This window comes from Cyprinodon tularosa, unplaced genomic scaffold (assembly GCF_016077235.1).
Source record: "Cyprinodon tularosa strain WSP-4 unplaced genomic scaffold, ASM1607723v1 ctg418, whole genome shotgun sequence".
In the NCBI taxonomy this organism is placed as follows: domain Eukaryota; kingdom Metazoa; phylum Chordata; class Actinopteri; order Cyprinodontiformes; family Cyprinodontidae; genus Cyprinodon; species Cyprinodon tularosa.
This window is the reverse complement of record NW_024039139.1, coordinates 1,543,656-1,556,538: the sequence shown is the minus strand read 5'-3', so window position 1 is coordinate 1,556,538 and position 12,883 is coordinate 1,543,656. Positions and strand designations below refer to the sequence as shown.

Below are 12,883 nucleotides of genomic sequence, written 5' to 3'. Positions count from 1 at the left end.
AGGAAATGAAATTTATTCTTAATGGGTTGAGGGGACAGCTAACAACCTCAGTCTACAGTTACTGTAGAAAAAAACTTTATGTTCCCTCAAGAGTTAAATACACAGATTGATTTAGCAAAAGGCAATAGGTGCACTAAGAAGGCTTCCTGGCGATTCACCAACTCAAAGGAGATTGATATGTGTAATAAAAGTTGTCCTTTTATTGTACAGGCAGGCATGTTTTCAGGCTTTTTAATCATAAAAAAATCTGAAAATACAGTAGTTTATTATTTTATCTAAATTACAAATATAAGATTTTATGGAACTCCAATCTGCACATAGATTTTCTCAAACAGCCATAAGCATAAATTTACACGATATGTTGCTGAACAACATTATATACTCTGTCTTTCTTTTTTCAAAAACAAACACTGTTTGTGCCAAAAGCAGAAATAACCAAAAGGCCCAGGATTTGTGTTGTCCTGCCAAGACACTGCCACCACCATTTTGAAAATTCACTAATTAGTGGAGGCTGACAGACTATGTTTATTCAAAGCAGCTAAATGGTTCAAATCTAAGAATCAAGCACTGACCTCATAATCAAATTAGAATACCATTACAGAGAGATCTGAATTCCAATGATGAATTCTCAGAGGAATAAAATTAGTAAAAAACAGGCTTTGTCTAATTACTCATGATTAGAGATTCAGCAATTTCTCTCCGTGATCATGAAAAGCAGAAAAGAAAAGAAATTGACTTTCAAAGCTACTGTCAGATTTTTGGTTTACCCTTTGCCCTGTGTTGGCTTTTGGATATAAAGCTTTTTAGATTTCTGAAAATGAAGTGGGGGAACTTAAGTCCATCATTCTTAATATGCATTATCATGTACACTTCTGAGGAAACACATAAGAAAACACATAAAATACAATTAGCAAATTTCTGCATTTTAATGCAAATAGCTTGTTCTTCCACTGATCAACTATTAAGACCACAGTGAAAACATCCCAAAGCCTGTGGACAAAATTTGCTCTGTCTCCATTTAACAAGCATTTACATTCACATGTTGGATGAGAACAAGGCAAAATGGCTTTCTGGTTTTGGGCGACAGAGGATGGTTGTTCTGTAGATTTAATGGTTTGTTGAGGACAGCTTTGCTACAAAAGTCGACCTAGTAAGAATTTCTAAAATATCCTGACAATTAAAGGACAGAAAAATCTAGACGTAGACAATAACATGCGAACATTAAGTCATCTGTAGCTAGAAATAAAACACTTGTTTTGGCTTTACTTTAATCAAAAGAGTTTTTTTTTTAACTACATGGCAAGAAGGTTAGTATATTTTGTAAGGGGCCAAATTAAAGTAATTTTTTCTCTTTTATATTTTGACTGGTCTATCTTTTTGTCATTAAAGCTGCAGATTGTATATGATCTTAACTTTATTTGTATATGTAAGAAAGCAGGTCTGAGTATCAATTCTTTTAAACATCTAGGGCCAAACATCCTTGCCTCCTCAAAAAACAAAAAACCAAAAATTTTATATTTGACTCTTCAACTAATTTTATTGTTCCTGAAAGAATACTTTGGGGTAGGGGTCCTTCAGCTTCTTTAGCTAGGTTTGGTGTATTGGGACAATGGAGCTATAGCTACCAGAGACGAGTGGACTTGTTTTAAAGGACCTTTTAGTCATATTTTAGCAATCAAATGTAATGAGCATATTAGAAAACACATAAAGGTTACCATCATATTAATTCTTAAATCTTTAATGTAATAAGGTTTTTTTCAATTCAATATAGTTAAAATTCAGTTTATTTACTGCATATAGTGCCAAGTAATTTCAAGGCACTTTACAGAGACAATTCAATCAGATCATACAGTCAAACTGATTCAAAGTTTTCTGTATAAGGAAAACCCTTTGATTGCATCTGTAACCCAGGGTGAAAACTGCCCTTAGTCCCGCCTTACTGCCCCATTGGTTAGAGTGACAGTCAGTCACACAGTGCATGCAGCCAATTGACACACCTGAGGCAATTATTTAGGCTTTCTCCAGCCTTCCCCAGTCAGATGTGAGGGGGAGAGCTGGAGACAAAGGAGCTACAGGTTGGTGTTCCCAAACAATCAGTTTCTCTTTGTTTGTAATGCACTGTTTAACCTCACAATATAAAAATCATGTAGATCCGAGAAATCCAGTGAGTTTGGAGCCTTGGAGCTGCCATACTCTCATTATTATTGGAATTGGTGAGTAGAGAACCCAATGTTGTTTGTTGTTTTAGCATGTTGGTGGCAGCAAATGCTATGTGTGATCATCAATTGTTGTAATCTAACTTTAAGATGATGAGATAAATGTTCTTTATTTGGTCTGATAGATTAGATATTGCATTTATTTCTGTGTGAAACTGGAAAAGTCTAGTTAACTAGCCGGCTGGAAATTTACTGGTCCTGTTTATTTTAATACAGGCCAGGTGATCCCTTTTTAGGGAAAAAGATGGCGAGCTTCTGAAAACTGGCTGGAGCCAGGAGAGCCTTAAGAATCACTCCACAGTGGACTGGTCTGTATCATTTCCCCCCTCCATCTCACCACTCAGGCATACACTCCATTATTCACCTCTTCATCTGAAACAACTTGTGTTGGGACATTCTTCAACTTAAATATCTGGATAATCCAACCATGGATTTCTGAATGTGTGTCGGTCAGACTCTGGACTGATCAGCGGGGAATTTAAGACCAGTTGTGCACAAACAAAAGGATTACCACAGTACTGTGTATATATATTTTTTGTATTTATTTTGGGTTCTATGTATGTTGTCTTGTATTGTTTACTTTAAATTTGTCTAATACATGGTATTGAAAGCAGTTTTGTGTTGTTTTATTGATTACTGACAACGGCTCCAGTAGACGAATTCTAGTCTTCTGATTTTCTTCCATCTAGTCCTTTTACAATTTAAATGGTGCTACATTATTGGCGAGCTAGCCAGGAGCTGTTTTGATCAGTAATCAATAGAAAACAGTTGAGTTGCACAAATAAGGTTCCTACTCACCAATTCAATTTCCATTATGGAGGTTTTTGAAACCCTTGGTCTAAAAATCCCTAACACAGTATTGATTGATGGAGTCCTAGAGAACCCCACTGATGAACTTATTGATTTTCTTGAACAGTATGGTGATATTAAGCAGAGAACTACCATCGATTCATCTGAATCAGAATTTGATCAAATGTTGGTTGTTGAATTTGATTCTGGGTTGTCTTTAGCACGCTTATCTCAAATATTACCATATACATTTACATCAAGTGTGGGTGATAAATTTCATATTGAAAGTTTATCTGAGATTTATGCCTCAAAGGTTGGTGGTTTAAAGACAAACAAGTATTTGGATGATTTACAAGAAATTGCCAAAATGTCCGGAAAAATAACACTCAAGTCCTCACAGAAGTGATGTCCCAGATACAGCAGTCTATTGCAGAGTTCTGTCCTGTGGTGCTAAAGAAGGCAAAAGAGGAACAGCTTGCAGATGAAGATGGAGGGCAGCAGCCATCAGCTCATGCCACAACTCAACTCCCTTTTCCTCTGTCGTCCCTCTCACAGTCAGTTCCTCTCCCATCCAGCTCTGCTGTCTCCAACAGAGCTGAAGTGCCAAGTCAGGAGAGGCGGTCCACACCCATTTCCGCTGGTGATCTTAATCCTCCTGAGGTGCAACGGTACGTTGTGGAGCATGTTGTTAGGAGTGGGGACAGCTCTCTGCATATGCATACATCCCATAGACTGAGAGCATTCTCTGGAAAAGTCCCCAGGCCAAGTCATGAGACAGACTATGACACGTGGCGTTCAAGTGTTGAATTAGTTCTTCAAGATCCCTCTATGTCACAGCTGCAATGTACCAGAGTAATTCGTGACATTTTACTTCCACCTGCCTGTGATATAGTGAAACATTTGAGTCCTGACACATTACCAAAGGTATACATGGAACAACTTGATTCAGCTTATGGAACTGTTCAAGATGGAGAGGAGTTGTATGTTAAATTCCTGGACACCTATCAGGACAGTGGAGAAAAGCCGTCTGCCTATTTGCAGCGTCTGCAGGTTGTATTACAGAGTGCAGTAAAGAGAGGAGGTGTTTTGGAGAAGGACATGGATGCACGACTGTTGACCCAATTCTGCAGAGGGTGTTGGGACAACAATTTAATCTCAGAACTTCAACTTAAACAGAGAAAAAATAATCCACCATCATTTGCTGAGCTTTTGTTGTTACTTAGAACTGAAGAGGACAGGGAAGCAGCAAAGACCTTGAGGATGAAGCATCATTTGGGAACCACTAAAGAGAAGGTTGCGTCTCAGGTCCAGTTTGCAAATATTGATCAGGAAACTAACTTGTGTGTTGCTCTGAATAACATGACTAAACAGCTTTCACAACAGATGGCTGCAATACAGCAGCAGCTCACTGCTTTAACAGCAGGTCAAATGGGCACTAAGCTACCTTTTGCTGGAAGAGTTACTTCAAAGCCTAGTGTGAAAAAGACTGTTAAAGATGTAAAATTCGGCATGTCTAGCTCTAAACCTGGGTTTTGTTTCCGTTGTGGGGAAGATGGCCATATCAAGCCTCGATGTGATAATGAGCCCAATTCAGCATTGGTCAGTGCAAAGCGGAAAATATTTTATGACAAACAGAAGAGACAGGGACAAAATCCCTCTCCTACAGCACATTTAAACTAGTTCCAGTTCCTGTTGAGGGACGAACAGGAACTGAGCTGGACCAACTTTGTCCTACAGAGAGAGAGTCTGTTAAGTGTGCTAAGATGCAGACAAAAACCAAAATTAACTTACCAAAAGGATTAGTCGGATCCAGATGTACAGCAGAAGTCAATATTGCTGGCCACAGCTCTCAATGTCTTCTAGATACCGGCTCACAAGTCACTACAATTCCAGTTTCTTTCTTCAATGAGCATCTCTCAGATCATCCAGTGCATTCATTAAATGACCTACTTCATGTTGAAGGGGCTGCAGGTCAACAAGTTCCCTATTTGGGTTATGTTGAAATACCAATAACTTTTCCAAAAGGCTTTATTGGGAGTGAACTAACAGTTGAAACCCTTGCTTTGGTTGTTCCTGATGTGAGACCTGGATTTCCAGCTTCAGTACTAATTGGCATGAATACACTTGAAATTCTCTATGAAAAGTTTTGTTCCAGTGATTGTCCCACATTCCAACCTACCTCATACGGGTTTAAAACAGTTCTGCATCAGTTAATGCATCAGCAGAACTGTGGCAATCATTTGGGTGTTGTGACTCTCCATAGTAAAACTCCTGTACTTATTCCAGCTGGTTGCACAATGGTGGTCGAGGGTCGTGCCAAGCTTTCTTCTACAGCCAGTCAGTGTGCTGTTGTTCGGCACCCGGTTTCAGGCCTGCCGGGTGGCCTGGTTGTCAGTAGCTGTCTGGTTGCACTTCAAGCTGACTCACTCAATAAGGTTCCAGTTGCTGTTTCCAATGAAACAAAGCAAGTCATTTCCATACCAGCTTTAAGTATCATTGCTGAACTGGAAGCCTATGCAGGTATCATCTCAGAGCACCATGTAACCAACCACATGGCTGAGAAAACATCAACAGCATCTTTGAAAATCAATTTTGGTGAGTCTCCAATACCATCAGAATGGAAGGAAAGAATCATAACAAAGTTAAATGCTGTACCTGAAGTTTTTGCTCATCATGATTTAGATTTTGGATGTACCAAGCAAGTGAAACATCACATTAATCTTCATGATAATACTCCTTTCAAACATCGTGCGAGACCGATTCACCCACAAGATATAGAGGCTGTTCGCAAACACTTACGTGAACTTCTGGATGCTGGTGTTATCAGAGAGTCTGAATCCCCTTTCTCATCTCCAATTGTTGTTGTTAAGAAAAAAAATGGAGACATTCGACTGTGCATTCACTACCGTAAACTTAATTTACAAACTGTCAAAGATGCATATGCTTTGCCCAACCTGGAAGAATCATTTACAGCTCTCAGAGGATCAAAGTGGTTTTCAGTGCTAGATCTGAAATCTGGTTATTATCAGATTGAAATGAATGAAGCTGATAAAGCTAAGACTGCTTTTGTTACTCCACTTGGGTTTTGGGAGTTTAACCGAATGCCTCAGGGGGTTACAAATGCACCATCAACCTTTCAAAGATTGATGGAGAAATGTATGGGTGACCTGCATTTGAAAGAGGTATTGGTTTTTTTGGATGACTTGATCATATTCTCAAACAGTCTTGAAGAACATGAAAACCGTCTGCTGAGAGTTCTAAATCGTCTGAAAGAGTTTGGATTAAAACTTTCTTTGGAAAAATGTAAATTTTTCCAAACCTCTGTCAGATACTTGGGTCATATAGTTTCAGAAAAGGGTGTTGAGACAGACCCAGAAAAGATTTCCACAGTGAAATCCTGGCCAATTCCTACTAATTTGAAATCTTTAAGATCTTTTCTGGGATTTACTGGCTATTATAGACGTTTCATAAAAGGATACGCCACTATTGCCAAGCCTCTTAACAATTTGACCCGTGGGTACCCCCCAACTAATAAACCCTCAAGAGTACAATCTTCTAAGTGCCCACAGTTTGATCCAAAGCAACCTTTTGGTTCCAGGTGGACTCTTGAGTGTGAGCTGGCTTTTGATACCCTGATCGACAAACTTACTACTGCACCAGTCCTGGGGTTTGCTGATCCTGCACTACCTTACATCCTTCACACAGATGCCAGCACCACTGGACTGGGTGCTGCCCTATACCAGGAACATGAGGGGAAGCTCAGGGTAATAGCTTATGCTAGTCGAGGGTTGTCAGCCAGCGAAAGTCGTTATCCAGCTCATAAACTTGAATTCTTAGCACTGAAGTGGAGTGTAACAGAAAAATTTCAAGATTATTTGTATGGAGCAGATTTTACAGTTGTCACTGATAATAATCCACTTACTTACATCCTAACCTCAGCTAAGCTGGATGCTACCAGTCATCGTTGGCTGGCTGCACTTTCTACTTTCTCCTTTAAGTTGCAGTATCGAGCAGGGAAACGCAACCAGGATGCTGATGCACTCTCTCGTCGCCCCTGTGAAGATCCTGTCATAGATGAAGTTGCACATAAAGATCAGGAACTCATCTCTCAGTTTGCTCAACAACATCTTTTAGACAACAGCAACAATGAGATGTCACCTGAAGTGATGGATGCAATCTGCCAAAGTCGTCTGGTTCGGACCCAAGTTGAAAGTCTTTTGGTTGAATCACTCTCAGCCAGGGCAGATGTAATTCCTGTGGATTACTCTGAAGAGGCACATGGACTTCCTGTTGTTCCTGCAATGTCTCATTCTGACCTAAAAGATTATCAGAGAGCTGATCCTACTGTCAGGGAAATTATCCATCAGTTGGAGTCAGGTGAAAAGATTCCCCCAACAGTCAGGAGTGAACTTCCAGAACTTCATCTTCTCCTTAGAGAATTTACAAAACTGGAGATGATTGATGGCATTCTTTACAGGAAACGGCAAGAAAATGAGCAACATGTATATCAACTGGTCCTTCCAGCAGACCTCCGTGAATCTGTTCTTCATAGTCTTCACAATGACATGGGCCACCCGGGAATAGAGCGAACCCTGGATCTTGTTAGAGCTCGATTCTATTGGCCTAGAATGGCTATGTATGTGGAGAAGAAAATAAAAGCATGTGGACGTTGTGTTCGTCGAAAGACTCTGACAGAGAGAGCTGCTCCACTAGTTAACATTCGGACTTCACGCCCACTGGAGCTCATTTGTATGGATTTTCTCAGTCTTGAACCTGATACCAGCAATACCAAAGACATTCTCGTGTTGACAGATCATTTCACCAAGTTTGCCATTGCTATTCCAACACCGAATCAAAAGGCAAGAACGGTCGCCAAATGTCTTTTGGACAATTTCATTATCTATTTTGGAATTCCAGAAAGACTACATACAGATCAAGGATCTGATTTTGAGTCCAAATTGATAACAGAGCTGTGTGCTATGACAGGAATTAAAAAGTGTCATACAACACCATACCATCCCAGAGGAAACCCTGTAGAAAGGTTTAATCGCACACTCTTAGCAATGTTGGGAACTCTTGAACCAAAACAGAAGTCAAAATGGAAAGAATATGTTAAACCTCTCGTTCATGCGTACAATTGTGCCAGAAATGAAGTGACAGGATATAGTCCTTATGAACTTATGTTTGGACGCTGTCCTCGACTCCCGATTGATCTTGCTTTTGGTCTTCCTATCTGTGAAGAGAAATGTCCATCACATTCGCAGTATGTACAGAACCTGAAGTCACGGTTGAAAGAGAGTTATCAAATAGCATCAAAGAACTCTGCCAGAAGTGCTAAAAGAAACAAGACTCGGTTTGATCAGCGAGTTCTACCATCCAAGCTGGAAGTTGGAGATCGAGTACTTGTGCGGAATGTGAGACTCAGAGGTAAACACAAACTCTGTGATAAATGGGAGCAAGATGTATTTATAGTGGTGAAGTGTGCTGGGGATCTCCCAGTTTATACGGTGAAACCAGAGTGCAAAGATGGCCCACTACGCACTCTACACAGAGACCTTCTTCTTCCATGTGGTTTTCTCCCCATGACAGATGCTGAAAGACCAACTGAGACAGTTCCAGTCACAAAACCCCAGACATGTCAACACACCAAGAAATGTCAAGAATCTTCTGAGGACTCTGCAGAAGGTGAGAACTGTGAGCAAGAAGAGATTCCATTCTATCTAGTTCCACCTCCATTAGAATTTAAAATGAAGAAACCACTCAGACAGTCATCACCTCCTGATGATGAAGAAAACTATGTTGTCCCAACAGTTTCTCCAGTGGAAAAACAACCTGTTGAAATTCTTTCAGATTCTGAGAGTTTGAAGTCAGTTGTTGAAGTGGAATCAATTGAACCAGAATTTAGTGTCAAAGAGCAACCTGATGTTTCTGCAGAACAAGTTCCACCTCATCCTGAAGACTTACCTGATCCAGGCAGCCCCGTTGGTGAAACTGTTCCTGATTCTGAAATTTCTTTGAACAGATCCCCAAACCTTGATGGCATAAATCAAATTGATGACATTTCTCTAAGACGCTCAACACGTCACAGAGTGGCACCTAAACGGCTTCAATATACTACTTTAGGCAATTCGTTTATTTCAGTTGTTCAAACTTTATTGCACAGTTTGTCTGATGCTTTAGTTTTGACACCCACCGCTTCCAGCAATGTTCACATTGTTTAATGTTTACATGTCACGGGACGTGCATGATTTAAGGGGGGGAGGATGTAACCCAGGGTGAAAACTGCCCTTAGTCCCGCCTTACTGCCCCATTGGTTAGAGTGACAGTCAGTCACACAGTGCATGCAGCCAATTGACACACCTGAGGCAATTATTTAGGCTTTCTCCAGCCTTCCCCAGTCAGATGTGAGGGGGAGAGCTGGAGACAAAGGAGCTACAGGTTGGTGTTCCCAAACAATCAGTTTCTCTTTGTTTGTAATGCAGTTTAACCTCACAATATAAAAATCATGTAGATCCGAGAAATCCAGTGAGTTTGGAGCCTTGGAGCTGCCATACTCTCATTATTATTGGAATTGGTGAGTAGAGAACCCAATGTTGTTTGTTGTTTTAGCATGTTGGTGGCAGCAAATGCTATGTGTGATCATCAATTGTTGTAATCTAACTTTAAGATGATGAGAGAAATGTTCTTTATTTGGTCTGATAGATTAGATATTGCATTTATTTCTGTGTGAAACTGGAAAAGTCTAGTTAACTAGCCGGCTGGAAATTTACTGGTCCTGTTTATTTTAATACAGGCCAGGTGATCCCTTTTTAGGGAAAAAGATGGCGAGCTTCTGAAAACTGGCTGGAGCCAGGAGAGCCTTAAGAATCACTCCACAGTGGACTGGTCTGTATCATTTCCCCCCTCCATCTCACCACTCAGGCATACACTCCATTATTCACCTCTTCATCTGAAACAACTTGTGCTGGGACATTCTTCAACTTAAATATCTGGATAATCCAACCATGGATTTCTGAATGTGTGTCGGTCAGACTCTGGACTGATCAGCGGGGAATTTAAGACCAGTTGTGCACAAACAAAAGGATTACCACAGTACTGTGTATATATATTTTTTGTATTTATTTTGGGTTCTATGTATGTTGTCTTGTATTGATTACTGACAACGGCTCCAGTAGACGAATTCTAGTCTTCTGATTTTCTTCCATCTAGTCCTTTTACAATTTAAATGGTGCTACACATCGCTTTGAAAAAGTTGTAAAAAGCTGTGCATTCTACTCCCTGTTGTAGTGTGGTATTGTCAGTATTCAGTCCCCCCCCCACCCAAAAAAAAAGCCTACGAGATGAGGGTTAAACCACAAACTGTATAAAAGTTACAGATGTTGTGATGACAAGCTCATTTTCTGTGCAACAAGCATTACTCAATCTTTATACTGAGCATTTCGGAGGGGGGCTTCATAAATCCCACTGAGTGTAGAAACTCCCCTTTGACAGTGTCTTAGCAGAATGTTCAGCTCAAGTTTGTTCTAAATAACTTCTTACAGCACAGCACCGCCATAGCACTTGAGATGACAGCATATATAAGCAAATGTCAACAATGAATCATGTAAACATATCGCACTGACAAAAATGAAACATCTGTAAAGTTTGTCACTCACTGAAACCTTAGAGCCAATGTTTAACATGGAGCTTTTGAATCATAAGACAAAATTTGGTTTGTTTAAATGCCTTGGCCTTAAGATTATCATTTTGTTGGTCCTTTTTATGCACTATATTTGTGTTAATTTATTTCAATTTAAAATGTGACCAGCTTTACAGTCCCTATTTCAAGTTCTGATGACTAATAAATGCAATTAAATTCAATTCAGTTCATTTATATAGTGCCAGTTCACAAAACAAGTCATCTCAAGGCACTTTACAGAGACCATACAGTCAGATTAGTTAAACCTTTCTCTCAAGTAAAACCAGTTCATTGAATCAAGTAATTTACTTACAAGGCATGATCCTCCTGGATGAGCTTTCACTGATGATTTTTGCCTGCAGTTTATCGTTGACTCTTCAGCAATCCCTCGTACCAAACACGCATGCAGCGACAGTGGAGCAGAAAAACTGTCCTGTTTACTTAATTAGGATTAATGTCAAACAATTTAATATGCATTTTAACATTATTTTTGTTTTCTTTTAAGCAGTTCAGGTGTGCCTTTTTAAGACCGATAATTTTTTATAAATATAAATTAAAGCTCATATTTTTAAATTTGAAGGTACTATTAACATGTTTTAACAAATAAAGCGTTGGTCACTAGTAGGCTCCTAGTACTGGGCTTAGCTAGTTGCTGGTACAAACCCTGCTTGCGTAATGACAGAAATTTCAGTTTAAGTGTAATGGGGATGGTTCCAGGAGGTAAAAAATTTCCAGATTCTGTAAGACCTTTTTGTGCTAAATAAAGAAACTCAGCAAATATCAGACCCTCTCACAAAAGGTATTAAAATTGCTAAATGATTACTGAGTTATTAACATTTAAAATCTTATGGACAGCAAGGATTTTTTTTTTTTTTTTTTTTTTTTTTTTTTGTGATTAGATCCAGTGTCTAAATTTTGGTAGGTGGCTGCTGACAAACACTTGGAAAATAGTACCTTGGGCAGATACAAGTGCTTAATGGTCATATCAAGCATACTTTTAAGTACAACAATGACCTCTATGATTTAATTTCTTTCTGTCTTTAAATACACACTGAGCCACCATATACAGTTCTTTTAACACATCTCTCATCGAGGGTACTTTTTTTTTTTTCCAGTTTCACATATCAGGCTGATTGGGGTCACTACATAGGCGAGATTTATGCCCATGCCTGTCTGAAAAAATAATGAAACTTCTCCAGCCATACTTGATTAATGGCAAAGCTCACCTTGGTCACATCCCACAGGAGTCAAATTGGCTATATGTTCAAATGAATTGAAGACCATACAAAACAGGGGAAAAAACAAGCAGAACTCTGGTTCTGATTTTAGTTAAGCAAAACTTTTTCTTTTTTTTCTAACATTTATTTTTCTGATAAGAAAATAAATATCTTCCCTTCAAAGTCATTTATTTCACCTTAACTTTCAGTGGAGTCCTTATACAACAGGCAGAGCAACAAAAAGAGGGAAACACATTTCCCTGTTTGTCCATACTGCCCCGTGGGTTTCTAATGCAGTTCATTAGCAGGCTGAGTTGTGTCAAGATGTTAAAGCGGGCTGCCAAAACCTTGAGGCCTTTGCGTGAAGCTGCCTGTGCAGGGATGACACGTTATCCCTAAGGACTGAGGCTTGCTGTCTGGACAAAGCATGGCGGGCCCAGGGCCCAGTCAGTTTACTTGCAACACGTCTCACACCAGAGCTGCACCAAAAGAAAAAGAAGAAAACAAGGTGACACACATAACAGAGCAAAATGATCTTGAAAGTTTACAAACTTTACAAAGAATGACTCATAATTACAGCTGTAGAAACAAAGAGTAAATTCTAAGTCATGTTTTGGCTTGGTTAAAACTCAACAGTTGAGCTCTTAGGGCTCTTTTTTGCTTGTTTCCTTAGGTCACCCTATGTTTAGTCACTAGTAAGGAATGACATGAAACTGTTACTTCTGCCACTTTATTGTGTATTAAAAAAATTACATGACTTTAAATAAACTTTCCACAATCATCCTTTCAGGCCAACCACTTTAAATATGATCCCAAGCTAAAGAAGGTTGTCACTAATCTTTTAGAAATGTTGAAAGTCTACCAAATGTCTTGTGTCACAAAAATGTTATGACAGGTAAATGCTACTTATAGACCAAAATGAAAAACGATGCTTGGTCTAATAATAGCAACTCAGATATCCAGTAGCAGCCGTCTAATACTTT

At 39.4% G+C, this 12,883-nt stretch overlaps 2 long non-coding RNA genes across 2 annotated transcripts; both read left to right on the top strand.

Annotated features, from left to right (window-relative positions):
• Positions 1-2,047: 2,047 nt before the first annotated feature.
• On the top strand, positions 2,048-2,595 carry LOC119792352. The gene is made up of 3 exons (XR_005281980.1): positions 2,048-2,075; positions 2,151-2,213; positions 2,433-2,595. It is a non-coding gene; the product is annotated as an uncharacterized LOC119792352 (long non-coding RNA).
• A 6,820-nt stretch (positions 2,596-9,415) lies between these two features.
• Positions 9,416-10,143, top strand: LOC119792353. The gene is made up of 3 exons (XR_005281981.1): positions 9,416-9,443; positions 9,517-9,579; positions 9,799-10,143. It is a non-coding gene; the product is annotated as an uncharacterized LOC119792353 (long non-coding RNA).
• Positions 10,144-12,883: the final 2,740 nt, after the last annotated feature.